This window comes from Alexandromys fortis, unplaced genomic scaffold, assembly GCF_014885135.2.
Source record: "Alexandromys fortis isolate MF-2015 unplaced genomic scaffold, M_Fortis_MF-2015_v1.1 scaffold_243, whole genome shotgun sequence".
Classification (NCBI taxonomy): domain Eukaryota; kingdom Metazoa; phylum Chordata; class Mammalia; order Rodentia; family Cricetidae; genus Alexandromys; species Alexandromys fortis.
In genome coordinates, this window is record NW_026068121.1 from 1434527 (window position 1) to 1447926 (window position 13400).

Sequence of the window (13400 nt, forward strand, 5' to 3'; positions counted from 1 at the left end):
GAGACAGCCGCTGGGAACTTTAGCCGGTAAACCACAGCCACATGGTGGTATACAGATTAATAGAAATGGGTTAAATTAAGATGTAAGAATTAGCCAATAAGAAGCTAGAGCTAATGGGCCAAGCAGTGATTTAATTAATACAGTTTCTGTGTGATCAATTCGGGGCTAAGCAGCCGGGAACGAACTAGCGGCCTCCTTACTACATTTATGTGTATGTGTCTTGCCTGCATGATATGCCTAACCATGTATTCATGTAGTGCCAGCAGAGGCCAGAGAGGACATCAGATCCTCTCTGATGCCTTGAGCTTCCGGGGTCCTCATCTCTTCCATGTTCCCTTAGCTGTGGGTACTAACACCCTGTTTAGGGATGAGTGCTACTCAGTCATTCCCCATTCTAAGCTCGTTGAGCATCCATGAGGGGCTTTTACCACTGTTTGCTGCAGACAGAGGCGTCTCTGGTCAAGGCTGGGGGTAGCTGTTGTCTGTGGGTATATAAACATAAACTTTTAGAAGTCAGTCAACTTAGAAACACAACAGTAATAAACCCTCCTGTTCCGACCCTCTCCCACTTCAAGCCTACAACCTCCCGACGGTGAGTTTTTAAACAGCGTGGAATTAAAATTCTGAAAATGTGAAGCAGTAGTACTGACTAGAATCTTCGGTGAGAGCCTGGGGGCTCGGGTTGGAGCCTCCACCTTGAATCTCTCAGCAAGGGACTAGGGGTGTGGTCAGGGGTGGAGTACCCCCTGAAGCCTCCCCAGTGAGGGGCTGGTGCATGGTCAGGGGTGGAGTACCCCCTAAAGCCGTGGTTGGAGGTGACAGTACATGGAGATAGGAAATAGAGGCTCAAGGAGGGTGGAGCGCCTCACTACAGTGAGGAGACATTGCTGGTGCTGGAAAAGGCGGTGAACCGGAACCTCCCAAGCCCAGGCTCTTATCACTCTTATCACTGCACGACCTCAGCTACTTTGTTGCTTGGTATTAGACAAAACAAAACAAGCTGGTGGCCAACTGGCTCCTCTCTCAAGAATACAATGTTGCCAGGGTCCCGAGCCATCACGTAACCTGTAACAGGGCCTCCGGCCTGTACATGTCACATGTCCCGTGTTCCCCGTGTCCCCCATCCCCCGTCCATGCCGTGTCCACTCCCCTTTTCCCCCTTCCTGCCTCCCCCCTTCCCGCGCGTGCTTGTGCTGGGAGTTGGCTGCACGTGTGCTGTTGACTAACCCTGGATCTGTGCTGTCTTTGTAAGGGGCGGGGATCTGTGCTCTAAGGGGTGGCTGTGCTATTGCTCTGCCCCCCACATCCTACTTGTGGCCTCTCCCTAGAACATTCTGCTGGTTCCTCACCCTGATCTTAGGATACAACATGGTCTTGTTTCTCTGTGTCCTGGTGGTACCCAGGTGATGGCCCTGGTTTGGCCTGAGTCCTCTGCAGCTGTGGAGAAGAGGGAGGGAGGATTCTGAAAATGTCTGTTTTCTGGGGTGTAATGCGGGACTAGTAAGTCCAATCCAAGCCATGTCTGTCACTGTGGAGTGTGTGTGTGTGCATTTGAGTGTGTACCAGGGGAAGTGTTAGCCATGTCTGTCACTGTGGAGTGTGTGTGTGTGTGTGCATTTGAGTGTGTACCAGGGGAGGTGTTAGCCATGTCTGTCACTGTGGAGTGTGTGTGTGTTTGCACATGTGTGTGGAAGGGGGAAGGTGGAAACCAGAGCTGCACTGTGGAGTGTGTGTGTATGTATGTCTGTGTGTGTGTGTGTTTGCACGTGTGTGTGGAAGAGGGAAGGTGGTAGCCAGGGCCGCACTGTGGAGTGTGTGTGTGTGGACAGAGGAGGTGTTAGCCAGGACCACTGGATTTTTGCCAAACCGACAATCCCCTGACATAGTGATTTGGTTTCCCAGCTCCAGCGACTTCTTTTAGATTCCTGCCCTTTTCCCCCTCAGCTGATTCAGACATCCAGAAGGCCAGCCCCAGCACATACCAGGGCTGTTCCTCAGTCCTGTGACTTAGAACCTCCCCCTCCGACGTCTAAGGAGGGCCTGGACTCTGCCACGGGTCCCTGGTCTCTCCTCAGAGCCCTGCTGTATTGCTGTCTTGTCTTTCTATGGAGTTAATAACTCTTCATGACAATCTCACCCAGAAAGAACAACACGCCCTCAAACTCTGTCCTTGTTTTATATCTGCTGGTGCAGAAAAACACTGACAGAAAACAATTTAAGGGAGAAAGGAGCTTATTTTGGCTTAGAAGTCCAGGTTATATTTCAACAGTTGTGGAGAAATCAAGACAGGAGCTGGTCATGTGACATTCACAGTCATGCTCAGAGGAATGAGTGCCTGCACGCTCATCTGCCTGCTTGCCTATGCTCAGCTCTGTGACCTCCTCTTACACAGTTCAGAATCCCTGCCTAGAGAATGGTGCTGCTCACTGTGGGCTGGGCCTTCCCACGTTGACTAACTCAAGACACCCCGGGTGGTTTTAGGTTGTGCCGTCAAATTGACAGTGAGTGCCAATCTTCACGGATCCAGAAGTGAACAGGACACGGTGTATTGTGGGGCCAGGGAGATTCTCAGAGAGGAGGGAGTCACTGCTGAGCTGTGTCTGCCTCCTCAGCCTCTTTCTGCAACAGCCATAGGCTGCATGGAAAGCCGGAGAATCCACTGCTCTTGCCGTGGAAGAGGTGGCTCTAGGGGGTGCACTGCCAAAACGTGGGGTCACAAGCAGCTTGTGGCCAAAGAGGGGCTGGCCACACCACTAAAGATGATGGTGTTGCTTATCACAGACCTGGGCAGACCAGGACTTCTCTGGTCCCATGCGCATAGCTGCAGGCATGGGAGGTGGGTCACATTTTCCAGCTTGGTCCTCTTTTCTTATGGAAAAGCAGTAGACTTTTCACCCAAACCACGCAGAAGCCCATGGCTCCATCCTCAGCATCACATAAAAACTGAGTTGGTGACACACACCTGTCACCAGCACTCAGGAGGCGGAGGCAGGAGAATCAGGAGTTCCAAGTCATCCTTAGCTATGTGGTGAGCTTGAAGTCTGCCTGGTCTACAGGCATGGTCCTTGAAAAAAAAAGTTTGCCGGGCATGCTAGTGCGTGCCTTTAATCCCAGAATTTGGGAGGCAGAGGCAAGGAGATCTCTGAGTTCAAGGCCAGCCTGGTCGCCTTAGAGATTTCCAGGCTAGCAAAGGCTGCATAGTGAGGCCCTATCTCACAGCCTCCAAAAAATTATGCATGTATGTTTCTGGATTGTTCTGGTACATGCTTGGGGTCATATATGGAATCAGTGTATGTGTCTGCGCCTCAGTCTGTGTCTAACAGTTTGGTATTACTGTGAAGGTATGTGAGCAGGGGTTGGTGTCTGTCACCTCCTGACATCACCAAACTAGTCAGACAGGAAAGGGGTTGATGTCAAATCAGTGCCCAGCTCTCTGTGAGGATGGTCCACACCAAAGGCCTCCCTGGGTTCCCCATTCCTCTCTTGAGTCTAATTGCCTCCTTCCTCCCCTCCCCTTCCTTCCCGTCCCCTCCAGTCCCCTCCCCTCCCCTCCCCTCCCTTCTCCTTTCTCACCCCTTTCCTTTCATACATCCCATGCTGGACTTGAACTCGTGATCCGTGTTTTGGGATGACAGAGGGGTTGCATGCAGTTTGTGCCATGCTGGGGATGGAACTTTGGGTTTCATACAAGCTAGGCAAGCCCTCTGCCAGCTGAGCCATGTTCCCAGCCCCTTGGGTCTCTCAGTGTGCCACTCGTTGAAGTCTGGTAAAGCGAGGTACCATGAACTCAGTCTCCACAGCCCCGACTCCCTTCCTGACCTCGAGGATAAGGGGGCTGGTAAAGACGCTTTCCCAGTCTAGCCTCTGCTCCTCAAGAAGGGTGCTCTGGTCACCATCAGTACTCCTTGTGTGTGGGTGTATGGTGATCTGACCCCCCTGGATACTCAGAGCAGCTACTCATAGGCATTGCATCTATGTGTGGAGGGGGATGATGGCTTGTGGCTGTTGTATTGGACACTTGTCACTGGGACAAAACACCCTACAGAAGCAATTTAAGGAGGGGGGGTTTATTGTGACTCACAATCTAATACATCATGATTTTCTTCTTCTTCTTCCTCCTCCTCTTCCTCCTCCTCTTCCTCCTCCTCCTCCTCCTCCTCCTCCTCCTCCTCCTCCTCCTCCTCCTCCTCCTCCTCCTCCTCCTCCTCCTCCTCCTCCTCCTCCTCTTCTTCTTCTTCTTCTTCTTCTTCTTCTTCTTCTTCCTGCTTCTGCTCCAGCTCCTTTTGCTTCTTCTTCTTCTGCTCCTTCCTCTCCTCCTGCTCCTTCTCCCCCTCCTCTTCTTCTTCCTCCTCCTTCTTGAGACAGGGTCTTAAAGAACTCTGCCTACCTCTGTCTTCTGATTAGAGGTGTTTACCACTACTGCCTGGCAAAGACTTCCTTCTTATTCAGTCCTGGACTCCATAGGCCTGGGTGGACTTTTCAGTAACATAACAAGATAGAGAGGGCATCAACAGGCCAAAACAAAAACAAATAAAACAGTCCCAGCCAGTTGTGGTGGCTCATACCTTTAATTGTGAGGAAGAGGCCTGTGAATCATTCTGAATTTGAGGCCAACCTAATCTCCAAGAGAGTTCCAGGGCAGCCAGCTTACATAGTGAGACCCTGCCTCAAAACAACCTAAGGGTCTGGAGCAATGCTCAGCAGTTAAGAGCACCAGGGTTCAGTTTACCAAATCTACATGGTGCCTCACAGCTGTCTGTAACACTAGTTCCCCGGGGATCTGTTGCCCTCTTCTGGCCTTCATGGGCACTGCACACAAGTCATGCACAGACATCCACACAGGAGAAACACTTAAAAAAACAAACAATAAATAAAAAATGATAACTCAAAAAAGAAGGAGAAACAGAAACAATGACACTTGTTTTCAGTTTGGTGAACCAATGAGCCTATTGGGTTTCTTGGTGTCCTAGTTAGGGTGCCTCCATCAGCTTGGCCTGTGGGGCATTTTCTTGATTGCTGCCTGACATGGGAGGGTCCAATCCACTCTGAATAATGACATCCCTGGGCAGGTGGTCCTGGGCTTCCTAAGAAGGCAGGCTGAGCTCTCAGGGGGAAGTGAGTGTTTTCATTTCCTCTGTGGTCTTTGCTTCAGTTTCTGCTTCCAGGTCCTTTTCAGTTAATCCCTGAATGGTGGACCTTGAGCTGTAAGATGAAAAAAACCGCTTTCCTCCCCAAGTTGCCTTTGGTCCAACAGGATAGATCAGATATGCAAAGCACAGTCCGGGAGACAGATACACACCTCGGCATGCCAGCATGGCGGGCTGGAAGCCACACCTGTGCAGAACCCTCTTCTCTCCCACGGACACAAACACACGCCAAATCCTACAGGGAGGAACAGGCACACAGCCCAAGCACACATACTGGGGCAAGGAGTCTCCCTCTCCCCATTACCCCTTTAGCTTTGGGAATCAGGGAGCTGTGCATGAGGCTGGGCCATGTGCAGATGGAGTGATCGATCTTCTGAACTAGGAGTAGGGGGAGTAAGGGGCTAAAGAAATAGCTCAAAGGCCAAGAGAGCTTGCTGCACTCAAACCCGGTTCACAATTACCACTAACTCCAGTTCCAGGTGGTCTGACGTCTGTCTTCTGGCCTGCCTGAACACTCATAGCATCCACTCACAGACATCGCACACACGTACATAAAACCAAACTAAGTCTTAGCGAGAATAAGATGGCATGGGTGTGTCCAGCAGCTGGAAGGAGGCCTGGAAGGCACAGAAGGAGGTGGAAGCGCGGAAGACGGCCCTGGTGGATTCAGAAGTGCGACTACTGGGAAAGGCTGGCAGGGAAGCAGGCCTTTCTCACCTAGGTGTTACCACGCACCCACCAGATGACTGTGCACGGACCTGGAAGAAAGACAGGCGCAGTAGGGAGAACGAAGGGGGACGTGGGAAAGACGAGGGCGGGGCCTGGGATGTGGATAGAGAAGTCGGTGAAGCCTTGGGAGAATGGACCTAAGAAACCCACCTTTGGAGATTGGCAGGGAAGTGGGCGGGACGGGGAAGTTGAAGAGGCTCCGTCTGGGAAGCTAATGGTGGAGGAAGTAGGTAGGGCTAGGAGAATGAATAGCTGGGAATCCAGAACCCGAGCAAGCGGAAGGCTGGGGAAGTGGGCGGGGCCGCTGGGAGGGACTGAGAGAAGTCGTTGGGAGGAACTGAGAATGAAGGTCCAAGAGAGTGACAACTGGGAAGTGGGCGGGGCTTAGGGAGAATGACAGAGCAGGTGGGAGGAACTAAGAGGCGTGAAAGGAGGGGCCTTACGGAGACTGGTAGGGAAGTGGAAAGGGTCAAGGGAATGGGGAGGGACCGGGAGTTTGACATCAGGGAAGTGGGCGGGGCCTGTCCTTCTACAGCATCCTCACTGACGGCATCCTGGGGTCATCCAGGCTTCTCCGGGGTCCGGTACTCGGGCTGGGGTCCTCCTGGCGTCCATGGTCTGGTGTTATATCCTTTCCAAGTCTCCCATAAGGATGCTGAGCGGACCATGAGCGTCCCTCACTCCATCACCCAGTGCAACCCTGGGATGAGGCTGCCGTCCACTAGAGAGCGCGCGTGTCCCGCTCTGGGAGCCAAGGCTGAGCAAGGAGCCTGAATGTCTTATTGAAGTACTGTTTTTTTTTTTTTTTTTTTTTAAGATAGGATCTGTCACTGGTCTGGAGCCCCAGCTATTTGTCTAGAATGGCTTGACCGCGAGTTCAGGAACCCCCTAGTGTCCACCTTCCCAGAGTTGAGTTTACAAGTATTTGCCTTTAAAAAACAAACAAAAGGGGGGGGAGAGCTGGGGTCCTCAAGATTATGTAGCTGAGCTATACCCATCAGCATTTAAAATATTTTAAAATTTATTTGTATTTTAGAGTATGTGTGTGTGTGTCTCTGAGGATGAGTGCATGTGAGTGCAATGCCTATGGAGGCCAGAGAAGTTTGTCAGATCCCCTCAGATCTGGAGTTATAGGAGGTAGTGAGCCATCAAGTCGGTGCTGGGGACTTTACCACAGCTTCCCAAATACTCAGATGGCAGGTATGAGCCACCTCACCTCAGCTATCCTATTCTCTCTCTCTCTCTCTCTCTCTCTCTCTCTCTCGCTCTCTCTCTCTCTCTCTCTCTGTATGACTGTGGGGTATTTGTGGTTGGTGTGAGTGTCTGTTCTATGTCCTGACCGTGGGTGGCGTTTATATTCCTGTGTCTAACTGTGGCCGTCCAATGGCTGCTTCCCCGGCGGTGCTGGAGAGTCCCTGCCAGGTGTTGGCCATGCTGGGATTCCCTTCCTACCCAGCTTGGCTGATTTCCCATCAGTGAGCTAGCTCCTGCCTCTCTGAGGGGTCCCCAGCCTGCCCAGCACCCACCCCCATCTTTCTCAGGGGAACACCTATTGCTGACGTTGGAGTTTCCATTCTTCCAGACAGCTGTGGCTACTTTTTCTTTCTTAGTGGTGTCTAGTTGACCACAGGCTGTTAACAGTTGAAAGGAAGGAGGAGGAGGTGAGGAAGAAGGGAGGAGGGGAAGAGGAGGAACCCAAACAAACTCTGTACACTTGGAAATACAGTGGTTCCCCCCCCCCCCCCCCAACAAAAAGAAATACAAGCTAGTGCTGCCCCGTGGTCTCCAGTGTTTCAGGGAGTGAGGAATGGCATTGCAGACGCCTCTCCACCGTGAACACACTGTCCTGCGAAGCCCTTTGTTTGCTCAGCCCTGAGAGATCTGGTCAAAGGGTGTCACGGTACTTGTCTTTGCTGCTGTGTGACTGCTAAACTCATCTTACCGACATTAATTTGACCAACTCCCTCTTGAATACTGGAGAGATAATTTCCATTCTATGTGTTTTTTTGCTGCTTCTGAGTTTTTTTTTTCCTCCCCCCTTTTGTTGGTTGAGGAGTCTCCTGTAGCTCAGGATGGCTTCCTTGAAACCAAGGATGATCTTGAACTCTTGATCCTCCTGACTCTACCTCCAGAGTTCTGGCTCTGTGTAGTCCACTTCAGACACAGGTCTTGCTGTCTGCACACAGGGACTGTGTATCGAATTTCAATGGTTCACACTCCACAAGCAGAGTGGTCACAGATACACGCGAGGCTGTTGGTGACAAGGTCGGCTGTCCTTCCTGAGTGCCTGCTGTGTGTCTGGTAATGCTTGGGCTCCCTCAATGTGGCCCTTTTGCTTTTTCACTTCATAGGTGGGGAAACTGAGGCACCAAAAGCTGAAGGAATTTGCTCAGGAGGTGGGGCTGGAATTTGAACCTACCCTATGTAATTTCCATGTGCCCACCACGGGGAGCCTGTCTGGTGCAGTGTGCCTGTAAGCTCAGCTCACAACAGACTGAGGCAGTAGGATGGAGAGTCTGAGGCTTCCCCTGGGCTGATAGTAATCCCTTTGATTCAACAAGATAAACCACAACAGGAAGAAGTTGACGCTCATTGATCCTAGCCACTTAGGACGCTGAGGCAGGAGGATTACATTAACCTAGGACTTGGAGGCCAGCCTGGGCGATTTAGGGAGACCTTATATATATAAAAAAAAAAAACAAAGCAAAATAAACAAATAAAAAGTTGACACTAGTTGCATATGGTAGTGCACACTTATCCCATGTTCTTAGGGGTGAAGACATGAAAATTGCAAGAGTCTGGCTTAAAGATATGTCTGAAATTCCCCAGTGAGGGGCTGGGGGCGACGTCAGGGGTGGAGCCCCTGTCTAGAATCCCCCAGTAAGGGACTGAGAGCGTGGCTAGACTTTTGCCTAGCATGTGTGACGTGACTTTGGGTGACAGTAGGAGAGAATGGGATCCTGCATTCCTTCTGATAGGAAACTTTGCTTTTCTTCCTAGAAAATACCAAGGGGACCAGTCTGTTCGGCAGACCGCAGAGGTGGGAGAGGGGCCTCTAGGCCAACACTGCAGCTTTCCTCGTAGCTGCTTTCCTCTGTTGGGCTCTCCCAGGATGTGTGTGGGGAGGCCTGCTCTCCTCCACAGCTGAGCAGGAGGTGTGGCTACACCACAGTGGGTCCCTGGCAGGAGGGGAAAGCTCCACTCGGTACAGTGGGAGGAGCTTACTGCCTCAGACTCCCCTTCACAGCCACGCAGGATTCCCCTTGCGCTAGGTAGCTAGGTCCGTCGGTGGCTGGTGCGTTCTCTGCTTTCCCCGGAGGGAAGGTCGGGAATTCTGTGAAGGCACACAGCTCAGAACTGTCCTTGGGTCTGTCGGTCAGCTTCCTTCATATTTCAGAGTGGATCTCTGGACCTACATTGTGTGTGTGTGTGTGTGTGTGTGTGTGTGTGTGTGTGTGTACGCGTGCGCGGATACCCACTTAGGTAGGAAGCAGGGAGTCATTTTTATTTAAATTGATGGCGACCCAAGCCTGTCATTCAGTGTTTGGTAGGTGGAAGCGGGAGAACAGGAAGGAGTTCAAGGTTGGCCTTGGTTAGGAAGTGACGTGGCCAACCTGGGCTACATGAGACCCTATCTCAAAACATATTTGGGAAGAGGAAGGGATCAATGAGAGTGGGGGGGGGGCGACAAGAGGAGATCACGGGGTGTGGGTGGAGAGATGGCTCCATGATTGATATTTTTGACATCACTGCTTTTTAGAAAACCTGGGTTTTGTTCTTACACCCACATGGTGGCTCACAACCATCCTTACCTGCAGTTCCAGGGGATGTGACCTTATCTTTCCACGGGGACCAGTCCACATGTTGGTGTGCAGGTGTGCAAGCAAAACACCCATACACTTAATATACATAAACATAAAACAGCGAAACAGACACCATTACATAAAAATGTGAGAAGGTAATAGGTGAATATGGAATCAAAATAAATTATATACAGGAATGAAATGTCCTAATGGGATCTATTTTTACATATAGCTAATATGTATTCATAAAATATGAACAACAGTGGACAGCTCTCCTTTGCTAAGAATGTATTCTGTGTTCAGCACCACACACAGCAACTTCTCAGCATTCTGAGAGATTTCCTGTTATCTACCAATTCTTGTGGTGCTGGGATGGAATCCACAGGAGGGCTTACAGAACTGTCAGGCCCTGCAATTGCATGCAGTTCCTGAGTGTGATGCGTTCACACTGACAGGCACCACAGCACATCGAACATTGCAAGACCCATGCTGTTTGCTGCAGCAGGCTCTAGAGCTGCACCTGCTTTACCCATGTTCCTGCAGCATCAGCAACAGGCCTCCTACATGTATCTCCTTCTTTCCCTCTATCCACCCATCCATCCATCCATCCATCCATCCATCCATCCATCCATCCATCCACCATCCATCATCGGTCCGTCTATCCATCCATCCATCCATCCATCCATCCACCATCCATCATCTGTCCGTCTATCCATCCATCCATCCACCCATCCACCCATCCACCCATCCACCCATCCACCCATCCATCCATCCATCCATCCATCCATCCATCCATCCATCCCTGTTCTTTCCTTCCTTTCCTCTTTCCCATCCTTCTTTCATTTCTTCCTGAGAATACAGTGATCAAGATGCTGCAGAGGACGCCAAACATCAGCAGGGTTAGGAGGCAGTGATAAGGAAGGTAGTTAGGAAACAGAGGCAGTCATTCTTGGCTGTAGAGATCACCGTGTGAAGTTCTCATGGAGCTGGAAATGACAACACACACTTGTCATCCTGCACACATAATTGGGAGGCTGAGCAAGGATGGTCAGGGCAACAGGACAAGCCGATGTGAACACAAAAGCGAAGAAGTCATTGGGGGTGGTGTAATGTCGGCCTTTGAGGGTGGGGTTCTGTTATCTGCATTATTGGAGTTCTAGATGTTTTCTTCCCAATTCTTCTGAACGACAGCTTAGGCAATACTTGGCTGTGGTCTTAATTGTTAACAGATTGGCCCAGGGCCTGGGAACTTGGCCGATGCTGTTCAGGAGTTGTTGAGATGTTAAATCTTTCTTCTTCCAAGTCAGCTTCTTCTGGAGCAATGTTTTAGGTTTTGGATCCTGCATGGTGGGGCAGGGGCTGGACAGCAGTGTGTGTGTGTGTCTGTGTGTGTCTCTCTCTGTGTGTAGTTCAATATTCAGGGGCAGTGGATGTAGCTCACTTAGTACTTGCCTAGTGTCCATGAAGCTCTGAGTTCCATACCCAGCACCTCACACACCAGTCATGGTGACACAGACCTGTCTGTCACTAGCACTCTGGAGGTAGAGGCAAGAGGATCAGACTCCTGTTTATCCCTGACTACATAGGGAGTTTCAGACTAGCCTTGGTTACTTGGTTACAAGAGATTCTGTGTCAAAAACCAAATTAATTTCAATATTGTAGTTTTATTTCCTTTTTTGGGGAGAGTGTTCTCACTACATAACACTGGCTGTTCCTCGTTCATTATGTAGTTCAGGCTTGCCTTGAACTCACAGAGATCTATCTGCCTCTACCTCCTGAGTGCCACACATCCCTCCCCCATTTTGCTTTAGTTTTGAGACAGTATCTCTCCAGGTAGCCCAGGCTGGTTTTGAACCTCCAACCTTCCAGCCTCAGCTTCCTGAAAGCTCAGAGGTGCACACCACAAAGCATGGCTTGTTTTAAATTGTATAAACTTTTTTCTCTCTCTCTCCCTCTGTGTGTGCGTGTGTGTTCTGTCCAGAAACTCGACCAATTTTCCAATCTTCCTGGGAGAATAAAGGCCCTTCCTGGCTCTTCAGGAGAGAAAGCAGATCAAGTGAAGTAGTGAAGTTATGGCTGAGTCAGGATAGCGATTCCAGTTCCTCGGTGACGTGGTTGATGAATCCGTGGAGTGGAAGCCTTCACATGGGTGGTTTGGAAGACGTTATAGGCGGGGGCAACAAAAGTCTCCATCCGTCATTTTTACTCACTGCGATGACAACTGAGATATGAATGAGGATGAGAGTATGTCCTTACTGCATGGCAGACTCGGGGAAGGGGAAGATTCCAGGCAGAGAGGGTCCTGATTCGCAAGAGTCACGTAGGTGTGGCCTGGTTCTGAGCAGGGTGAGGTCCAGCAGACAGAGGTGGTAAGGCGGTCGTGTGTATGTGTGTGTATGTGTGTGTGTGTATGAGAAAGGGTGTGTGTGTGTGTATGAGAAAGTGTGTGTGTGTGTATGTATGAGAAAGGGTGTGTGTGTGTGAGGGTGTGTGTGTGTGTGTGTGTGCGCGCGCGCACGCCAGAGCTTCCTCAGCTGAATCACTATGGGTGCCCTGCAGCCACTTGGGCTGCCTGCTGGGTAGATCCTCCAATCTCTCTGTCACCCAAGTATTTTGCATCTTGTTAATGCCTCCACTCCTCTCAGCTGAGGTGTGTTTTTTGTTTTTGTAATTCCCCAGAGAAGCTGATGTAGGCTCAAATGGAAGGAAGGAGTGGGTCCGTGGGCCTTGTGTTTCTCCCATGCTGGGGTAGGGATCTCAGTGGGTTCTATCTCCAGTGTGAAAAACAGCCGACCTGGGGTTATAGGCCAGTTGGTAGAGCCCAGGCCTAGTGTGGTTCTGGGTTCCTTCCCCAAAACTGAAAAAACTGGGTGTGAGGGTGCGTGCCTGCATGTGAGGGTGCGTGCCTGCATGTGAGGGTGCATGCCTGTGTGTGAGGGTGCGTGCCTGCGTGTGAGGGTGCGTGCCTGCGTGTGAGGGTGCGTGTCTGCGTTTGAGGGTGCGTGTCTGTGTGTGAGGGTGCGTGTCTGTGTTTGAGGGTGCGTGTCTGTGTTTGAGGGTGCATGCCTGAGTGTGAGGGTGCATGCCTGCGTGTGAGGGTGCGTACCTGCGTGTGAGGGTGTGTGCCTGTGTGTGAGGGTGCGTGCCTGCATGTGAGGGTGCATGCCTGTGTGTGAGGGTGCATACATGCGTGTGAGGGTGCGTGCCTGTGTGTGGGGGTGTGTGCCTGAGTGTGAGGGTGCATGCCTGTGATGTGTGGGGGTGCATGCCTGCATGTGGGGGTACATGCCTGTGTGTGAGGATGCGTGTCTGCGTGTGAGGGTGCATGCCTATGATGTGTGGGGGTGCATGCTTGTGTTTGAGGGTACATGCCTGTGTGTGCCTGTGTTCCAGCAGTCAGGAGAGTCAGGCTGTCTAGTGATTTTGAGGATGACCTGTGGTGCGCCAGACACTATGTCAAAACAGTCTCCCCATTTTATAGTTGTTTCCTGCAGGTGCAGAGGTAAACCAACTGGTCCCTCTTTGGGCACAAAACAGCTTAAAATTATTTTAAATTGCATTTTTTCTTTTCTTTTTTGGTTTGTTTTTTTGAGACAGGGTTTCTCTGTAGCTTTGGAGCCTGTCCTGGAACTAGCTCTTGTAGACCAGGCTGGCCGCGAACTCACAGAGATCCGCCTGCCTCTGCCTCCCGAGTGCTAGGATAAAAAGGCATGCCCCCCCC